General features: G+C 33.0%; 1 long non-coding RNA gene across 1 annotated transcript; it reads left to right on the top strand.

Moving 5' to 3' along the window:
• The first annotated feature begins 10 nt into the window (after window positions 1-10).
• LOC118193983 (uncharacterized) lies at window positions 11-16,237 on the top strand. The gene is made up of 6 exons (XR_004759027.2): window positions 11-218; window positions 933-1,026; window positions 1,797-1,881; window positions 4,783-4,945; window positions 14,345-14,446; window positions 15,991-16,237. It is a non-coding gene; the product is annotated as an uncharacterized LOC118193983 (long non-coding RNA).
• The last annotated feature ends 1,634 nt before the right edge of the window (window positions 16,238-17,871 follow it).

Here is a 17,871-nt window from a genome sequence, read left to right as displayed (position 1 = left end):
CGTCCGTGAATTTGAAATTCGGAGTTGTGTGCAGGCAATTTGTTCTTTTGTCTGAGTTTTAAAAGGCTGTACTAATCTTATGATATCAGTCGAAGAGCTATTATGCTTTGCATATAAAAATATAATGGTTTCGGATGCATTTCAAAGCTTTAAATTTATGGTGCATTTTGAGTATGATTGTTGGTGCATTCACTCTCGATTGTTTACATTTGTCATAGGTTTGATATGCTATCCTATATTCTTTTAGGAGTTAGATTTATAATGATTGATTACCAAAATTGTATTTAGTGTTCTGTTAATTTGAAGAGTTTTACTTCTCTGTCAAGAAATAATTACAGGAAATAATTTTGGTGCTTCTGAATATCCGTGTAAATTAAGCAAAGATTACCATGTGCGTTTGTTTTTAAAAATTAACCGCTTTGTTAATGAAGTTATATAACAAAATTTACAGTTTATTCCCATTTTAGCATTTTTTTTAAAGCAGTATTTATCTGAGTCATTTTTAGAAGTTTAGTGTGACTATGTAATCGAGGAAGTTTTATCTTTAAACATCTATTTTTCGTTAAATACAAAACTAAAAACTCATCCTTCACTTTGGTAGAAAATTGTGCTGGAGGTTATATATGATTTTATATATTTTGAGTGATATCTAATATTATTTATTAGAATATAAATTGTATTCTTTTTATCTGATAATGATTTGTAAAATGCATGGCTATAATTTTAATGCTTTCTTATAGTCTAATTTTTATTTAAAATTTCAGGTTCTTAACAGTGTAGTGGCTTGCATCTAAATTTTCTGTTTATCATTCTCCTACATTAAAAAATAATGTTAATATAATATATCCAATATATTTTCTTATCTATATGTAAATAATATTAATCAATATATCTATATGTGCTAATCCAATATATTTTCTTATCTAATTAAGGTAGTGGATATTAAAACAGGTACATTATGTCATCTTTAGCCTTGCATTAACATACATCTTTGGAGAATGATGATGCTACAGTCTCTCTGCTATGGTATGGTAAAACAGCGTATATAACGAACTACTTATATAATTTTTTGTATTGTCTGTTGTAATTTTTGTGATTAATAGTATCATTTCTTTTCCTTTTTATTACTTCTTTGAATGTATGTGTATGTCTTTCTTTTTGCATACATGGTTAAAATACATTAAGCCTTTCATATTTGATGCTCAAGTATGCATTTTGAAGCTATTAAAGTTAAAAAATTTTTGTGTAATAAACCTGATAATATTCATTTTCAAAAACAAATTTCAATTCAAATTAATTAGAATTATAGCTAATTTGGTTATTTGAAAAGTCTTCATATTTGAGTTGCCTTTTCTTTCTTTCTTTTTTTTTTTTTTTTTTTTTCTGTAATGTAAATAAGGGAATTTTATTTCTTCATGTAGGATATTTTGCATCAACAAAGGTTATTCGTTTAAAAATTAAACTATCTTTATTTTTTGAAAATTTGAAATTGGTGGGAAAAGTATACAGTAGACTTATTATAAATCTTTTCATGTGAAGTTACATATGTAAAAATATTTTACACTGCTAAGGAAAACAATGAAATCGTGAGTGTTTCTTGCATAGCATACCAATTTTCAAGTGTATTAATCAGAGTCATTTAAAGCAAATTCCATGTAATTATAATTATTTTGTTTAAACTGAAAGTAATCTTTTAAATTAGTATGTAATGTTTCTTATGAGAGCTATTTCTATCATTTAAAAATGTAAAGAAACAGATTATGGTTGTAATTTTCTGATCTGACTGACTTTTGCAGCTGACTTGCGCCAAGTGTTTTGAGTAGTGTCTGCTATGAAAAATATATATATTCATTTTGAAATAAGGCTGTTGTAAACATTAATGTAAGTAGTATTCTATTTTTTTAGCTAATATATTTTAACTTATTTAGAAGTTTAAAAAACAATTGATTGAAAGTAATACAGAAATTTCTGTAAATAGTCTTTCAAATGTGAAGTCGCTTTCTTTTGTGTTTGAATGTTTAATAGTAATAATATCATAATTATTATCCCAAATTGTCAATATGTGTATTTGTATAACATTTTATCCAACATTATCAGGAGTAAAGGCAACTAATATGTAAAATGTAAATATTTATTTTGGCATAACTGTTGCAGATATCATAAAATAAAATTTGTACAGATAATTTATGTTTAGAGTCATACTGGAATAGATGCTGCAGTGCAACGGCAAGCTCAATCAGGAATAACATTTATTGTAGCACCCAGTATAATAGTGGCTACAATGCTTTCAGGGATCATTCTAATTTTCTTTCAGTATAAATGACATATTTTTTATTAAGAAATCTAGAAATCTACTGTCTTTTTGATTAATAAAAGTGCATGGGAGATAGCTATTAGATAATGGATATATAATAACAGTTGTAAACTGGCTAAAAGGGAAGTCTGAAAGTTTCTTGAAAGATTTCTGTTTATGCATAGTGACCACAAGTTATGGAATAGCTAGCTCAGGCTTAGGTAGACTTAATTTGACTGAAGAATTTTATCATTTTATAATTGAAATTGGGAAAAGTAAATGCTATGGATGAATAAAATTCCTTTTACCAATAATATGTATTACCCCTTATACTACACAATCCACAATACTTATTAAATTGGTTATGTTCATTAACATCTTTTTTATTCCTTTGCTTGCTTTTGACATTCACACCAGATGGTGTACTATCAAAAATGACAAATTTTTGTACACTTAAATGAATCGAAAGGAGAAATTGCTAATTTTATAAGCATTGTTTGATACAATGCTTAAATGTAAAAAAAGTTCTTGTTGAAGTCACTATTAAAATCATCTGTGAGAAGTCACGTTCACACTCGTTTATTAAAACTGAAATGATCTTGATCTCATTTTAAAGAGACATGAGAGGTGATTGAACAGGATGTCAATTATTTTAATTGGCAGATTTTTTTTTTAATCATTAATTAAAATCAGAAATTTTCCCATTTTTACTTCCTTGTATAAAGTAAAGGAAGTATTGTAATCACGAAAAATTCTGGGTATTGTATTTCAAAGAAAATATCCATTTTGACTGCTATCGAATGCAATTCGTCAATGTTTTTGCTTGATGTCTGTATTTAAGGACAATAAAGGATTCGCTAAAAATATATTTACAGGTGCCCCTTAGCGATTTTTGGCGGTACATGGACACCGAGTTTGTGCAATTCTTTGACTTAATATTTTGGCTTCGTATAGTGCCGATTTTTGTGCCAAAAATTGCCGCTACACAAAAACCAAAATAACAAGTCCAAGAATTGCACAAACTCGGTATCCATGTACACATCGACCTATTTTCGCCTATTTGGCATTGCGCACTATCTCAACTTTGTCCATTTACACATCGATCTATTTTCACTTTAAAAGTCAAAGGAATGGCCATTTCTACTCTAGAGACAAACAAAAAATATATAATCTCAATAAACTACATTTTAAATCAAACAGTGAAATAACATAAAAAAGGAAATTCCTTATAACATCTAAGTACTGACAAAGCAAATATTGACTTACCTTAGAAATTTCTGTGTCTTTAGTCAAACAAAATTCCTTAACGGCATCCAAAAACTTCCTAAAATTATTTGAACTGAAATTTGTATACTGACATTGCCACATAAATTCACAAAAATAAGAGTAAAAATTATCCTCCAATGTTTGATCATACACATTTCCTTTGTATAAACAGGACACTTATAATGGCTATTAAGTACACCTTCATTTACACACTAGTCAATTAATGCTTTTTTCCCTTTCATTCTGAATTGTACAGAAACTTCAAATTAATCTTGCCACATTCAGCCATTTTACCGTGTAAACCACAAAATAAGCAATTTACTTCCTAACCAACATTGAAGACACAAACAAGCTCGGACAAATCTTTTTCCATTAGTCAAATTCATTGCAATCATGCAACCAATTACGTCATAATAGGGTTTCCATAACATTCAACTACTCAGGTTACCATAAATGAAACAACAACTTAGTGATAATCCAAGGCACACCCTTAAATATGCTCTGACCAAGGACTCTTTCTCCCCAAACGAATTCTAAAACTGATTTAAAATGGATTCAGAAGCGATTTTTTTTGTGATGTCTGTATGTATATATATATGTTTGTGTGTCTTGCATAACTCAAAAAGGAGTAGTTTCAGAAAGTTGAAATTTTGTATATAGGACTGCTATAATGTGTAGTTGTGCACCTCCCTTTTTGGTTGCAATTGGCCACACCAAAAGTGCATAAATATATACATATATATACCCGCTGTGTTGCTCGGCTCCGTGTGCCCAGTTTTTTTTTATTCTTATATGTTGGTAAATTGCGCATTTTTTGGCCTTAAAATGATTGAATTTTATTGTTCTTATCTTCTGGTTAAGGTTTTTATGTATTTAATTAATCTTCATGCAGTATTGTGGAATTATCAACAATTTAAAAGTAGTTTAAGTGCTGCTAAGCCTAATTTTTCTTACTGTAGCAGCCATATTTGTTTACATTTGAAACTTAGCACAATAGTGAATTAAGTCTTTCTGCACCTTCAGTTTCTTTTTGACGAGTGGAACGAAAAAGGAAACCGGAAAATCTGCTTTCTTGTCTGCTGGTCGAAATGCTTATGTTTGCACAGAAACTCTAATTTTAATTGTAAAAATTGTTTTTTAATTGTTTTAGCTGTATTTGGTGTTTTAGGGTTTTTTATTGTTTTAACTATAATTGGTGTTTTATATTTTTCTATATCTTTCAGTTTTAATGAAGATATTTTGAGCCTTGCCGCGAAGTGAGAACTGAATTAATTGAATGAGAAATATATCTCTAATGAAATTCAAGGAAATAAATGTTTCAGCAAACATTGTCACCATTCCATCTCGAACAGAGGAGAATGTTTATGAGTAGCACATGCTCATTAGGTAAGTGGCACTGAATCGTCTGTGAAAAACTTACTTTTCATTTGTTTAATTTCTTTAATATGTCATTTTAGATTTATTATAATATTTGAATAGAGCATGTGGCAATGATTAGATAATTCTTCAGATGATATAACGTTTGTGCATTCTGAGTTATAAATTGAATCAGATGTAATGCTGTTAAGTGAACCTAGTGCCCTATTTGTCACTATGGTAAATTTTAAAGAGTGTGTTTATTTTGTTGTGCTTTATGCGCTATTAACAAAGTAGATTTAATTCAATTCAATAAGTTTAAATGAACTGCAGGAAAAAATGTGTATAATTTAATATTCCATACGAGGAAGTCGTGGTGTACATTACAGATTTTCTAAGTGATGAAAAATGGGTTAAATCAAACCTAAGATATAAACAAGCTATGTTAGTGTAGTAAAAACTCGATTTCTCTAAAAGCTTGAGATGCCAATATATGTGAAAATTCTGGATAGTTTATAAAAATTCTTATTAAATGTAGAAAAACGAAATGAAAGCAGAAATTTCTGGTCAAAAATTATAAAATAGAACATCTTATTTGTTAGCAACTTGAGTATCAAAAGCCTACATTCAACTCTTTGCACTCATAAATTACCATATAGTCATCATGATAAGCTTTACCATTGTGCTTCTATGTTGTCATATAGTCACCATCCTCTTTTTAACCGTTTTGTGGCCTTTTTTTCACCCTCTGGTACTATGTGGAAGAAAGTGGATCTAAGGGGTATTGGTTCATTAAGCCAGAAAAGATTGTTTGTAGTGTTTCAAGCATCTTTCTCCACTTCACTTTGCCTGCTTATTTTTGAACTCTACTACTTGAGTGAAGTAGCTTGCCCAAGGGAGGAATATGTAGTAAATATATTGTAATATTCAAGCATGCCCAAGGGAAGAGTAGATGTTAAAATTTTTTTTTTTTTAATTTACCTACTAAATGAGAAAAAATAATGCATTTCAGATATAGAAGCCTACGTATTTCATATACCTTAAACATATGAAAATAAAACTACTTATCCAAATGTGAAATCCCAACAACCATCAAAGTTGGCAGACTTGTCACCAAACTTGTGTCAATCATTCCAGCAGAATTTATTCCTTTCCCAATGGCCACTAGTTGATGATCTTCTTTAATCTAATCATTCAAGAAATATCAATCCAAATGATAAATACAAGGTATAAAACATGTTTTAATATAAACAAGCATAAATGCACATACATAACATACATATGAGGTATTAAGAATATCTAAGTGAATTTTTAAGTGATTAAGTATGATGCAGCATGCGAGCCTATGCTTCTTGTGTGATCTTGAGCCATCTGCCTTGTGAAATCATAGTTCACATGTATCACTTTCTTACAATGATATCACTGATGAGATGTTTTAAATTGTAATACCTCTAATATCCACATTCAACCAATAATCCACATATGTTTGCAAAACAGGTAAAACTGCACGTTCAGTGGAAACAGGGTTCGTACGGTCCTTAAAAGTCCTTAATTTTTTCAAAAATGATTTTTGGTCCTTAAAAGTCCTTAATTTTGGCCAAAATGAATAAACGGTCCTTAATTTTGCTCATTTGACATTTCTTATCATTTCTAATGATTGCCTTCTAAGTGTGAATTACGATTTCTCATGAATATGGAATTAAAATTACACGGCTCTTAATCAGTCTGTTGGCGGATTTGCGTTGCAAACGATAAAAAAAAAAAAATAAATAAATAAAACAATTAGCTACCCGAACGAAAGTATCGGTGTCTGATTGGCTGTTCACCCAATCTTTCGAAACAGGTGTTATCCATAAATTTTGGCAGATTATGACGAAAGCGTGAAGCCGGAAGTGATGAGTCAAAAGTGATGAGGAAGGTGCTCGAGAAAAAAAAGGGGGATTCCAAAAATATTTGCCAAAATAAGAGCAATACCAACCTGGAAAGCCACAACCCTTCCGACGCCAATAGGAAGAAGATGCCTGAAAAGTGCATTTTCAATAAACTGTGGCTTCATCAAGCTGACTACAAAGACTGGATATTGATGGATGGCAATCCTTAAATGTGGTCTTTGTCTGAAACAAATTGAAATTTCTAGAATGGGAGAGTCAGCGCTGAAAATTCACATGAAAATTAAGTTTCGTTTTATCATTTCAATTTGTTTTTACGTGGTTTTGCTTAGCTTAATTTCTGTGTTTGTTTCAATTAAGCCATAAATTAATTTTTATCACCTTCTATGGAGTTTATTCTCTTTTGCACATACTGTATGTATGGGATATCGGGATTATGAGTTTATTTCTGCAGAGGGTCTGTTATCGATTTCGCGAGAAATCTATTGGCTCCATTTCGATTTTAGGTCGGCAAGGGCAAATTTTTTAACGCTAGCCGAGAAAAAGTGAAGTTCGGAAATATGTTTTGAAGCTTCAATAGAGAATTAAGTATTTGGTTTAATCCTATGCTGTTGATAGTAATGCATTATTTTTGCTAATGGCGATACAATTATTAGTTGAAAACAACTAATTGAAACTAATTTTCCTGAATTAACTAGACGCAAAATTAACTTTCATGAATTACTAAAGTTATTGGGTAGAAGTTTAACTGAAAATATACATTCCGTATTGAGGTCTGGACTCGTCGGGACTTTGGCGATCCCAGATTTGAGATTTTTCCGGATATTAGATCATTTTAAATCTACTAAGATGGCACGTAGATATTATAAAATTCAAAATATGAAATCATGATTTATGGAATAATGAAGCATTTATGATTTAAAGAGTATCAAAATTTACAAAAGAAAAGAGCTTAATATTTATATGTTTACTTTATTAAACATTTCTTTCAATGTGAGTTGTTTGATTTGTTTTCTTTGCTAATACTTTAGACTAATACTATAGACATATAATTTCTTGTTCAGTTATTAAGTTCCATTGTTCAAGTCCTGTAATTGCTGTGTCGAGAATTCCGAATAACTTGTCAATCAAAATTTTTTCTCGTTCAGTAACCTCTCTGTTACTTTCTTCACTATCGGTAGCTGTATTTTCTGGATTTAGAACCATACTACAGATTTCGCCCTCCGTTAATTGATTGATGATTTGGGCATTGTCATCGCAATGAAAAACTTCTGTTTTAACTTCCCTAAATTCTGCCGCCTGGTGCGTCCATGCGAGCTCTGGCGCTGGTGCGACCATGCGAGCTCTGGCGCTGGTTCTGGCTTTATGTGAATAACAAATCAGTTATTCTTAATTCAAATAGCACTAAATATAATCGTTTGTCCTATGAGTATCATTAACAAAATCTATTTTTAGCATAAGGAAAGAAATTTCTGTTAAATCTGCCCTTGTCAACATTTTAGCGCATTAAACTTAAATCTGTAATCGGATAATACTCTGTTATTTGGCGTCGCTGCATGAGTCATTACTCAAGTTGTCATCCGTTGATAAACTTGCGGTGATGAAAGCAAAATACAATAAATAATTATTCACGATTTCGGCATGAAGGATATAAAATATTAGTTGGTTGTAAAATTAACAAATGTTTCGGTTTGAGATTATGCCAAGCAGATACGCAGCTATGGAATGAAGTTACTAATCACACAAATTTATGCTAAAATAATTATTTCTTCAATAATGAGATATTTTATTTAGTGCCAAACTGAGATTAAGAATCGGGATTTCTGACATGTTTTTTTATGATGAGGAAAAAAATCTAATGCACGTGCGTAAAGCATACCCCTTCCCTTCAAAAAAGCCCTAAAAAATTGGTTGGTGGTGGCTTTGAGGTCCGGATTTTAGATCATTCCAGATATAGGATGTCCGGATCTCAAACTTTGTACTGTATGTATATGTTATATACATATAGTAAAAAATGTATATTTTCACTGTTCAAGTATTCACTGTGACAAGTATTCTTATCTTGTCACATGAACAGGCCTCTGTGGAAAGGGGCTTCTCTGTAAATAAAGCAATTGAAATTGAAAATTTAAGTGACTCATCATACATTTTTCAATGCACAGTATTTGATTACATAAAATTTTCTGGAGGTGTTCTTAATATCAAAATTAATAAAGAAATGAGATCAGCAGCAGCTTCTGCAAGAAGTGGAGTTCGTTATTTAGAAGTTCAGTATTTGGGAGAACAAAAATCTTTAACTAAATCTAAAAATTCAAAGAGGAAAAGAAATATTATTGAGGAAGAAATTGATTATATGAAGCAGAAGAAAAAAATTCTTCAAAGGGACATTAAAGATATTTATGAAGAAGTAGATGCTTTAGCAGATGAAGCTGAGACCAGCAGGAACATTGATTTGTTTATCAAAGCAAATGAACTTAGATGAATAGTTAAAGAAAAGGAAATAGACATAAATAAATTAGATGTTAAAATAGCTGAAAAGATTTCAGATTTAAAAAAAGCATAAATGTTTTGTATCTTTAATTGTACAGTTTATTATTCTAGTATCTTTCAAAAAAACCAAGGAAATAAATTGTATGTTTACAAATCAGTTATTTTAATCTGCAAAATATTCTTACATTGTGATTATAATAGTAGTTGACTGTGTTTAAATAAATATCAAATAAGTTGAATAATAATCATGTAAATCTCTAAAATAGTGGTTATTACTGTAAAATACACTTATACATGTTTTTCAAAAAATTATGTTCCTAATTTAATGTTATCTACTTCATAACTTGTAGGGAGTTAGTTTAATTTTCAAAATTGTTTAATGGTATGTATTAAAGTGAATTTAATAATAGTGCATAATACACACTTCTGTTAGTTTCTTAAAGTGAAATTACAAGCATGAAGTCGGTTGTATGGATAATTGCTTTATTCTATTCATTTTTTTGTTTGATGATAGGTCCTTAATTTTTTCTTTCATGGTCCTTAAAAGTCCTTAATTTTCATGTAAGGAAATGTGTATGAACCCTGGGAAATTATTTATACATCATTAGCATCACATAGAAGTAAAAATTTATTTATCCTGGCTGTTGCTGCTATTAAAAGAGTTGGAAGCAAATTTAAATGTAAAATTTGTAGTTTTGTAATCAGCAATCCAACAATAGGTACAAATAAGAAAAGAATTAGAAAACCTTTTTTCAGTGATTGTTCAGCACATATACATAATTTATTCACCAAAAATTTTATTTATCCAATGTTATTGAGCATGTTATTCAAATAATAAAATATTTTTGAAATAACTAGCCTGTCTGAGCCAAATTTAATCTGAAATATACTGGAACTCAGTATAGGACTCTGTAAAGGACAGGCCAATTTTCAGGTAAATTGTGGAAAAAAATTCACTTGCAAAAGTCAAAAATATTCAGTCAAAAGTTCCTAACATAGCAAACAAGATGTAGATGATCCCTTATTTCATATGAAGCTAATTTCAATCACTTTGAGCAAAATCCAGAAAAAGATTGCAGCATTGCTAAAGGTATATTAAAGTTGAAAATATCTTGAAAACAACTTAGACAAGTCTTGGTAATACACATATAAAATTATTTAAAACATGATATAAACAAACACCATTATCAGTGCATTTAGTGTATATTTTATCACAGAAATATAAAGTTTAAACATTATTAGCAACTAAAAAAAGAAACAGGCATTGGAATTGAAAGAAAAGTATGGAGAAATTGCTTTGTTTAGTATTGCACTAAAATATATAATTCCTTTTCTACCTCTCTGCAGAATCCTTTTTTTAAAAAAAGTGATCAAGTCACTGAATCACTGACAGAAATCAATAGCTTTTGAGAAAGAATACGTATAGGGGAATGAACTGGATATACACTGCTCGACATTGAAAATGCAACACCAAAAAGGAGTGGTCAGAAAGTGATGAAATTTAGGAAAAAGACAGAGACAGCAAGCAGCAATAAGTGATCTTTATTTCAAAATGATGTTCAGAATGCAGAGCGATAACGGCTTCAGCTCAGTAGGGTAATAGTAGTAGTAGTAGTAGTAACGGAGGACATAGGCTCAGTAGGGTGTAGGATCACCGCAGCTATGCACGAAGAAACATGTCTAGGCATAGAGTCAATAAAAGTGCGGATGGTGTCCTGAGGGAAAGCTCTCCATTCCCTTTCAACCATTTGCCATAGTTTATCTTCTGAACGAGGCAGGAGCAGAGTCTGCAAACGGCGTCCAATCACATTCCACACATGTTCGATTGGTGACAAGTCAGGAGAGTACGGTGGCCAGGGAAGCATCTGTATACCTTGCAGAGCATGTTGACAGATGCGAGCACTGTGTGGTCTGGCATTATCCGGCTGAAAAATTGCATTAGGCAGACCCTGGAGGTAGGGGATTGCCATCAGCCACATTACGCTATTCAAGTATCGTTGGGCCATCATAGTGCCCTGAATACGAACTAAAGGTGACCTGGAATCGTAGACAATAGCGCCCCAAACAATTATGCGACGTTGTCGTGTGGTGGGGCATTCCACAGTTACAGCCGGATTAGATCTCTCTCCATGTATGCGGTGACTGTCACTGGATAAACAGAAGCGTAACTCATCTGAGAACACGACGTCTTGCCATTCTGTCATCGACATTGCTGCATTCAGTTCAGCAACATTCTAAATGTTGGCGTCTATGCTGTGGGGTCAATGGCAGTCTTCTTAACGGACGCCGTGAGTGCAGGCCACGTTTAACCAGTCAACAGGAAATGGTTCTGGTCAACACAGGAACATCCAGGGTATCTTGCACATGCTGCAGAATCACAGTACAAGTGACTTGCGGGACCACCACAGCTTGTCGATGGATGCATCGATCCACGTGTGCTGACGTCACTCTGGCTGCACCAGCACCCCTCCTTCTTTCCACATATCCTTGTTCCAACCATGTTCACCATAGCCGATGCACCGTGCTAGCATCCATGTGGGTATCAGCTGCGATTTGATGCAAGAACCAACCCGCCCTTCTCAGTCTGATCACCATACCCCTCATAAAATCGTCTATCTGCTGGAAGTGCCTATGTTGACAGCGGCCTGGCATTCTCTCCTATTAAACGTATCCTCCGGGACAAAAACCAACTTTCTTTAATAATTCATTTGGCAGAAATAACGATATGAATATTGCCCATTCTGCACGTTGCTTCCCTTATATCTTACTTCATGTGCGTCGGAGAGCTGCTCATTTTGTATCATTCGCATAACTCAGTAACGTTCGTCTACTCCAAAATTTGCATAAATTTCTGACCACTCCTTCTTGGTGTTGCACTTTCAATGTCGAGCAGTGTAATTAAAATGTTAAGCACAAGATCTTCACCAGCTGGGACTAAAAAATTTTTTGTAGTTTGGAATCTGTGACGGAAAAAAAAAAAAGTCAGGGATTGAAAAGGAAGCAAAACTTTTTTTCTTTTGCTTAAAGCTGTGAGTGCACATAGCAGTAATGCAGATATATTATGCTTAAAGTCTTTTGATAAAATTATATAGATTGCAGATAAACTACTAGAGCAGTTTTTTTGGGGGGGAGGGAGGAGTTATTTGGTAGTTTGTATGCATGTGTGTAAGTTTCCATTGTAGTGACTAGTGATATTATTAAAAACACTGAAAGTTACCAAAGCCAAAAAGCTCCAAAAACAATTTCATTATATTTTATGTTACTCATTAATAAATTATGTATAATTTATACAATATTAATTTAAGTCTAAAAATATGTATTACACTTCTTAATATTACCTAGTCAGAGAGACCTTTGAAAAAAATATGTGGAAACCATTTTATGATTTAGAAACGCAATCATTTTGCAGCAAATCAGCGATTTTTTACGAGAAAGAAAGGTGATTTGATGAATTTTGGGATTGCAGATTATAATTGATATGGTTATCTAAAGAACGGTTGTGTGCATGGTGTTGCCAGAGTTTGGTGATCTTCTACTAAGGTGGTTGCGATAATACATAAGTACCATTTTTTACACCCTGTGATGGAATCTCCTTTCCTAAAAAGTACTCTCAAAAGCCCTTTAGAATTTATCATATAGAGAAGTCCAAATCCATTGTTTCAAATGGTTTTTCACATTAATGCATTTGTCAAGAATGACCAGGCATTTGGTTACTGAGAAGAAAAATCCAAATCTTTCATGCAAATATATTTTTCTTTTAATCAGAAGAAGATCATACAGCCAAGTTTTACAATCCAGCACCTTGACCCATTGTGGAATTTTAGCATGCCATTATAGCCTGTAGCCCATCAGTGGCCAAGTAGTAAAGTTGCTGAACACTGGTAATTTGGTCAGAGGTTCGAATCCCATGAATAGGTTGGCTGCATGAGCATTTTTGGGGTTCCCCCCATGTGTAACTTGCATACAAGCCAGTTTCTATTAGAAAGTCGTCCTCCACTTAGGAGGCAGATAGCTCGAGTGTGCTTTGCCATAATCTCAATAAACCAAACCATTATAGCCTGCATGTCAAGTCGACTTTCCGTGCACCCTTTCAGAACTTCCATGAAGTCTGGCCATATCAGTGCAGTTTTTCCGTCGATATCCTCACCCAATTTCTGTTGAAACTTTTCTATTATCCGAGTTTTTTTCTGTTTGTAAAACTTTTAAATAATAAAACCCAATGTTTATCTTCCTTTAATCAAATAATTTAATTTGATTGGCTAATTTTCTGTGAGCAGAATAAAATGTCATAATGTGCTTTCAATTCTGTTAATTCATGAAGTTCTGCTTATTCATAAAGACCATTACATATCTAGGCTAGGTCTAAAAGGAAATTTGGTGTTTTTTCATAGTAGTCTTTCATGCAAATTCCTCTCAATTTCTGTTAGTTTTTGAAATGGGCAACTAAAGCCTTAATTTTCTGTGTTCCATCATTGAAGTTGCTTCATATTGCCAAAGAAGTATCACAGTACCATTGTTTTATCACAGTGCGAGAAACATATATACATTTCTTCAGATTCTACATTATTTAATTTCTTTAAATATAATACAGGTCTCTAATGTTTGGTGACAACAATCTGAAAAGTGAACCAACATTTACATTTATAGTGAACTAACGTAAAATGCCAAAACGAAATTAATAGGCCTTCTGGGCAAATTGACCCTTTGGACTAACAACACATTCGTTGGTCCTATTTGGATGCATTTGGTAATAACATCGTCATTGTTAACGTTCAAGCATTTCCAACACACTCTTTGGAAATAGACAAATGCTCCAGTAATCTCATGCCAGGATGTCAGTGTGTATATATCCACATCGGCAATGCATTAATCGCCCCTGCAGTGACGCTCTCAAACTGAAACGGTTTATTCATTATATATTTGACACTGAAAGTTCTAATCTATGATTAGCAAAATGCTAAACTATAATTTTGAGAAACTGGTATTTAAGTATACATATTTCAGCCAAACATTCCCCATCAGCTGCAACTTACAAGAAATTTTCTTTCAGAAAATCATCATGAAAATCAAGTTCCCTTAAAAGATCATCAGAGAATTTAATACTCCTTCAGCAGTTACATCCTTACATTCTGTTGTATCAAGGAAGGAGTTGGTAAGTTAATTCATGCTTTAAATGTAGTTCTTACATAAATAATGAGCAAGGACAATATGACTTATTGTAGCACTTTCAACTTTATAAGGCTCTTAGTGGCAATGATTTTCATTTATACTGCAATAGCATTCACAATATTGATATATGCTCTAGTGAAATGTAAAATATGGCCCATGTTAAGTCTTATCAAATCTTGCTTATCAGTTTCTGCCTCAAAAGTCGGGAAATGCTGTGCCCACCAGCGGCCGAGCGGTAAAGTCACTGAACGCTGGTAGTATGGTTCGAATCCCGTGAACAGGCTGGCTGCGTGGGCGTTTTCGTGGTTTTCCCCATGTGTGACGCGTATATGAGTCAGTTTTCCTTAGAAAGTTCTCCACGAAGGCATCCCTCCTCTTAAGCAGATAGCCCTAGTGTGCTTTGCCATAATTAACTAAACCAAACCAAATCAAACCATGAAATGCTGGATTCTTTTTAATAACTTTGTGTGAGGCAAGGCAAGCAAAAAGTTCTTGCTGTTTTGGACAGTCAGAAAGAAAATGTCATAAAACAAATACTAATCACCACTAATCCTCAAAGTAAACACTGTTGGCATCCAGTGCCTTTTTCCAACAAGTGGCTAGCTGTGCAATGCCATCATGGTAAAACTCAGAAGTCTTGGAAGCAAAGAAGTCCATGAGGAACTTCTTGAGATCTGGCCAGTTATTGAAAGATTTCCTATGAAGATGGTTACCCAGGAAATGGAAAAGGTGGTAGTCTGTTGGGAGGTCTGAGGAATATGGTGGATAAGGTAGTGTCTTCCAGCTCAGTCTCTAGATGGTGTCCAGCTGCTGTGAGTACAGGCCTGCCGTGATAGTTTGTCTCACTGGCAGGAGCTCATAGTGCACCACTTGGCGACTATTCCACCAGATACACAGCATGATCTTGCGTGGGTGGAGAGAAGGTCTCGCAGTGTGAAGCACAGGGTCCCATGGTGACAACCAATGTTTGGATTGCCTGGGTGTGTCATACTGAACCCACGTTTCATTGCTCATGAGTATTCGATCAAATATGGATGCATTGTGGTGCCGAGTAAGCAATGACAAACAGACGGCGACATGCTGTTGCTTATTTGCATTGGACAGTGAGTGGGATACCCACTTGCTCAGCTTGTATACCATACCTGTGTGATGCAAATGGAGTCTGATCATTTCATCAGATACCTAGAAGTGTGCAGCAAATTTACCACATGTTTGGCTACTTCACTCTCTATGGCTGTGCTCAGAGCCTCATCGTCCAGTGCTTATGGCCGACTGCTGCATGGTGCATCACTAAGAGACATATTCCTTGACTTGATCTTCTGGAACCATTGCCTAGTGGTTCGTTTGTTAACAGCATCATCTCCAAATGCCTGACAAAGTTAGCGACTTAATTCTGCTGCTGACAGGCCCACTTTAAAATCATACTGCAAACATCTCCAAACAAGTGCCTTTGGCACGTCCATTTCAATTAGTCACTGTGTGAGTTATGTTTGAAGTACCAATACGCAATTTTATACTTTTTTTCAGTGTCTGGTCTCCCATCCTAACCACTTCATCTCCAGGTTTGACGACTATTTTTATGTCGGGATTCACTATTCCAATGTCATATCAGAAAAGGCAAGAACTTTTACCTTCTGAAAGGTTTACTTTTTTTTTGCCTTTTGAAGCATTAAAAGAGCTGCCTGAAATTTTTTAAGCATTGCCTTTTTGCCTTCAAAAAAAGCATTAGTATATGAAAAAGAATTTTGAAATTTATTAAAGAAATCAAATATTGTAAAAGGTACTGTATTGTTCACTGTTTGTGTATTGCATTGCGACACTTAATGTTGATAAATTATTCCAAATGGAGCTCATGAACATAAATAGGTATAAATAATGATAATAACACAACATAGGAACATTTTCCTGTATTATTTCATTGTGCATGTATTATTTTATAATAATGAATTTTTCACATTGCATGAGAAATCATAAAATGTGAAAGATCAACACAGTGAGAAGATCATGTTGATGATTGTGGAATGGTCATGACTGGGCTTAGGTGACACATCTCAAGCAAAAATATATGTAAAGAGGTATGAATCATTGAATCTTATTTAATCAATATAAAATTTTTGATAGTTAGAAAAGTATGATTTTTATGGTAAAATCACTGTCCAACAATTTCTGTACAATTGCATTTGCTCACACTCAAATTTGCATCAATCTTTAATTTGTTTTAGTCGCTTTTAATCCCTTTCAGAATTTCATTTTTTTATTTTAAACTATCATTTCAATATATGTGTAATCAGTTGTAGACAAAAATTAAGAACTTTGGAACCTAATTCACAAAGACGTAAGAAAATAAAATCAAAGCCAGTAAAATCCCAAAATTTCACGTGCTTCTTAATCAGTGGCATCAAAATCTTCGCATATAAATTGTTTGCTGTCAACATGTTTTGGATGAATGTAGTAATCTTTCTGAGATGAACCACTGCAGACAACTTCCTTTATTGAATGAAAATAACTATGCTGTTTCTATTGTAAATACAGTGAACTTTTCAAATTTATAGCATGCAGTATAGATGAATGTTTTGTTATGTATGTATTATTTATGTACCATACAGATGTTTAAACTGCAAAATAAGTTATTGTGAGAAAGAAACCAGAATATTAAATATTCTGTGAATATAGAATATTCACAGAATATTCTAACCAGAATATTCTGTGAGAAAGAAACCAGAATGTATGTATTATTTATGTACCATACAGATGTTTAAACTGCAAAATAAGTTATTGTGAGAAAGAAACCAGAATATTAGCAATTTTTTGCAAATTCTTTCAAGATGCATAGATATGAAAATTTTAAGGAAATCAAAAGGATAAATTTAAAAAAAAAAAATTGACTTATCATACCCAGTTTTCTCTTCTTTCTTCAGATTTCTGCAGAAGTGCAGACCTTTTGTATATTTTCTGAAAGTATTTAGTCTTTTACACTGAAATATTCAGGATTTCCATATGCTGCTGAATCAAAAAGGTCCCTGGATCAGCCCTGTAGCATGTCAGCAAAGGAGTGTTTAAGGTAGTAATAACAGCTAAAGTGACCATCAGTCTTGGTAAGGCAGTATGCTGAAAAGCATTCCTTAGTTAGCGTGAGGAAAAATTATAGTGGTGTTTTCGGGATCATGTATACATAGGAGTCTAAGTTAACAATGTGGATCTTGGCAACAGTATGAAAACAGTGACCTTTTAACTGCAAATTCTCCTTTAGGAAAAGGAAGAAGTTAGCAAAAGCTAAATCTGGTAAGTATGCCTGGTTTGGAAGTATTAACTTGTTAAAGTTGGTGAGAAATTCGGAAGTGGTGAATACTTAGTAACAAGATACATAGTGGTCATGGAGAATCCTATGCACATGTTGCATTGTTGGAT

This window comes from Stegodyphus dumicola, chromosome 4, assembly GCF_044657685.1.
Source record: "Stegodyphus dumicola isolate Sdum_Otavi_A_Nest chromosome 4, ASM4465768v1".
NCBI lineage: Eukaryota > Metazoa > Arthropoda > Arachnida > Araneae > Eresidae > Stegodyphus > Stegodyphus dumicola.
This window is presented reverse-complemented; position numbering and strand designations above follow the sequence as displayed.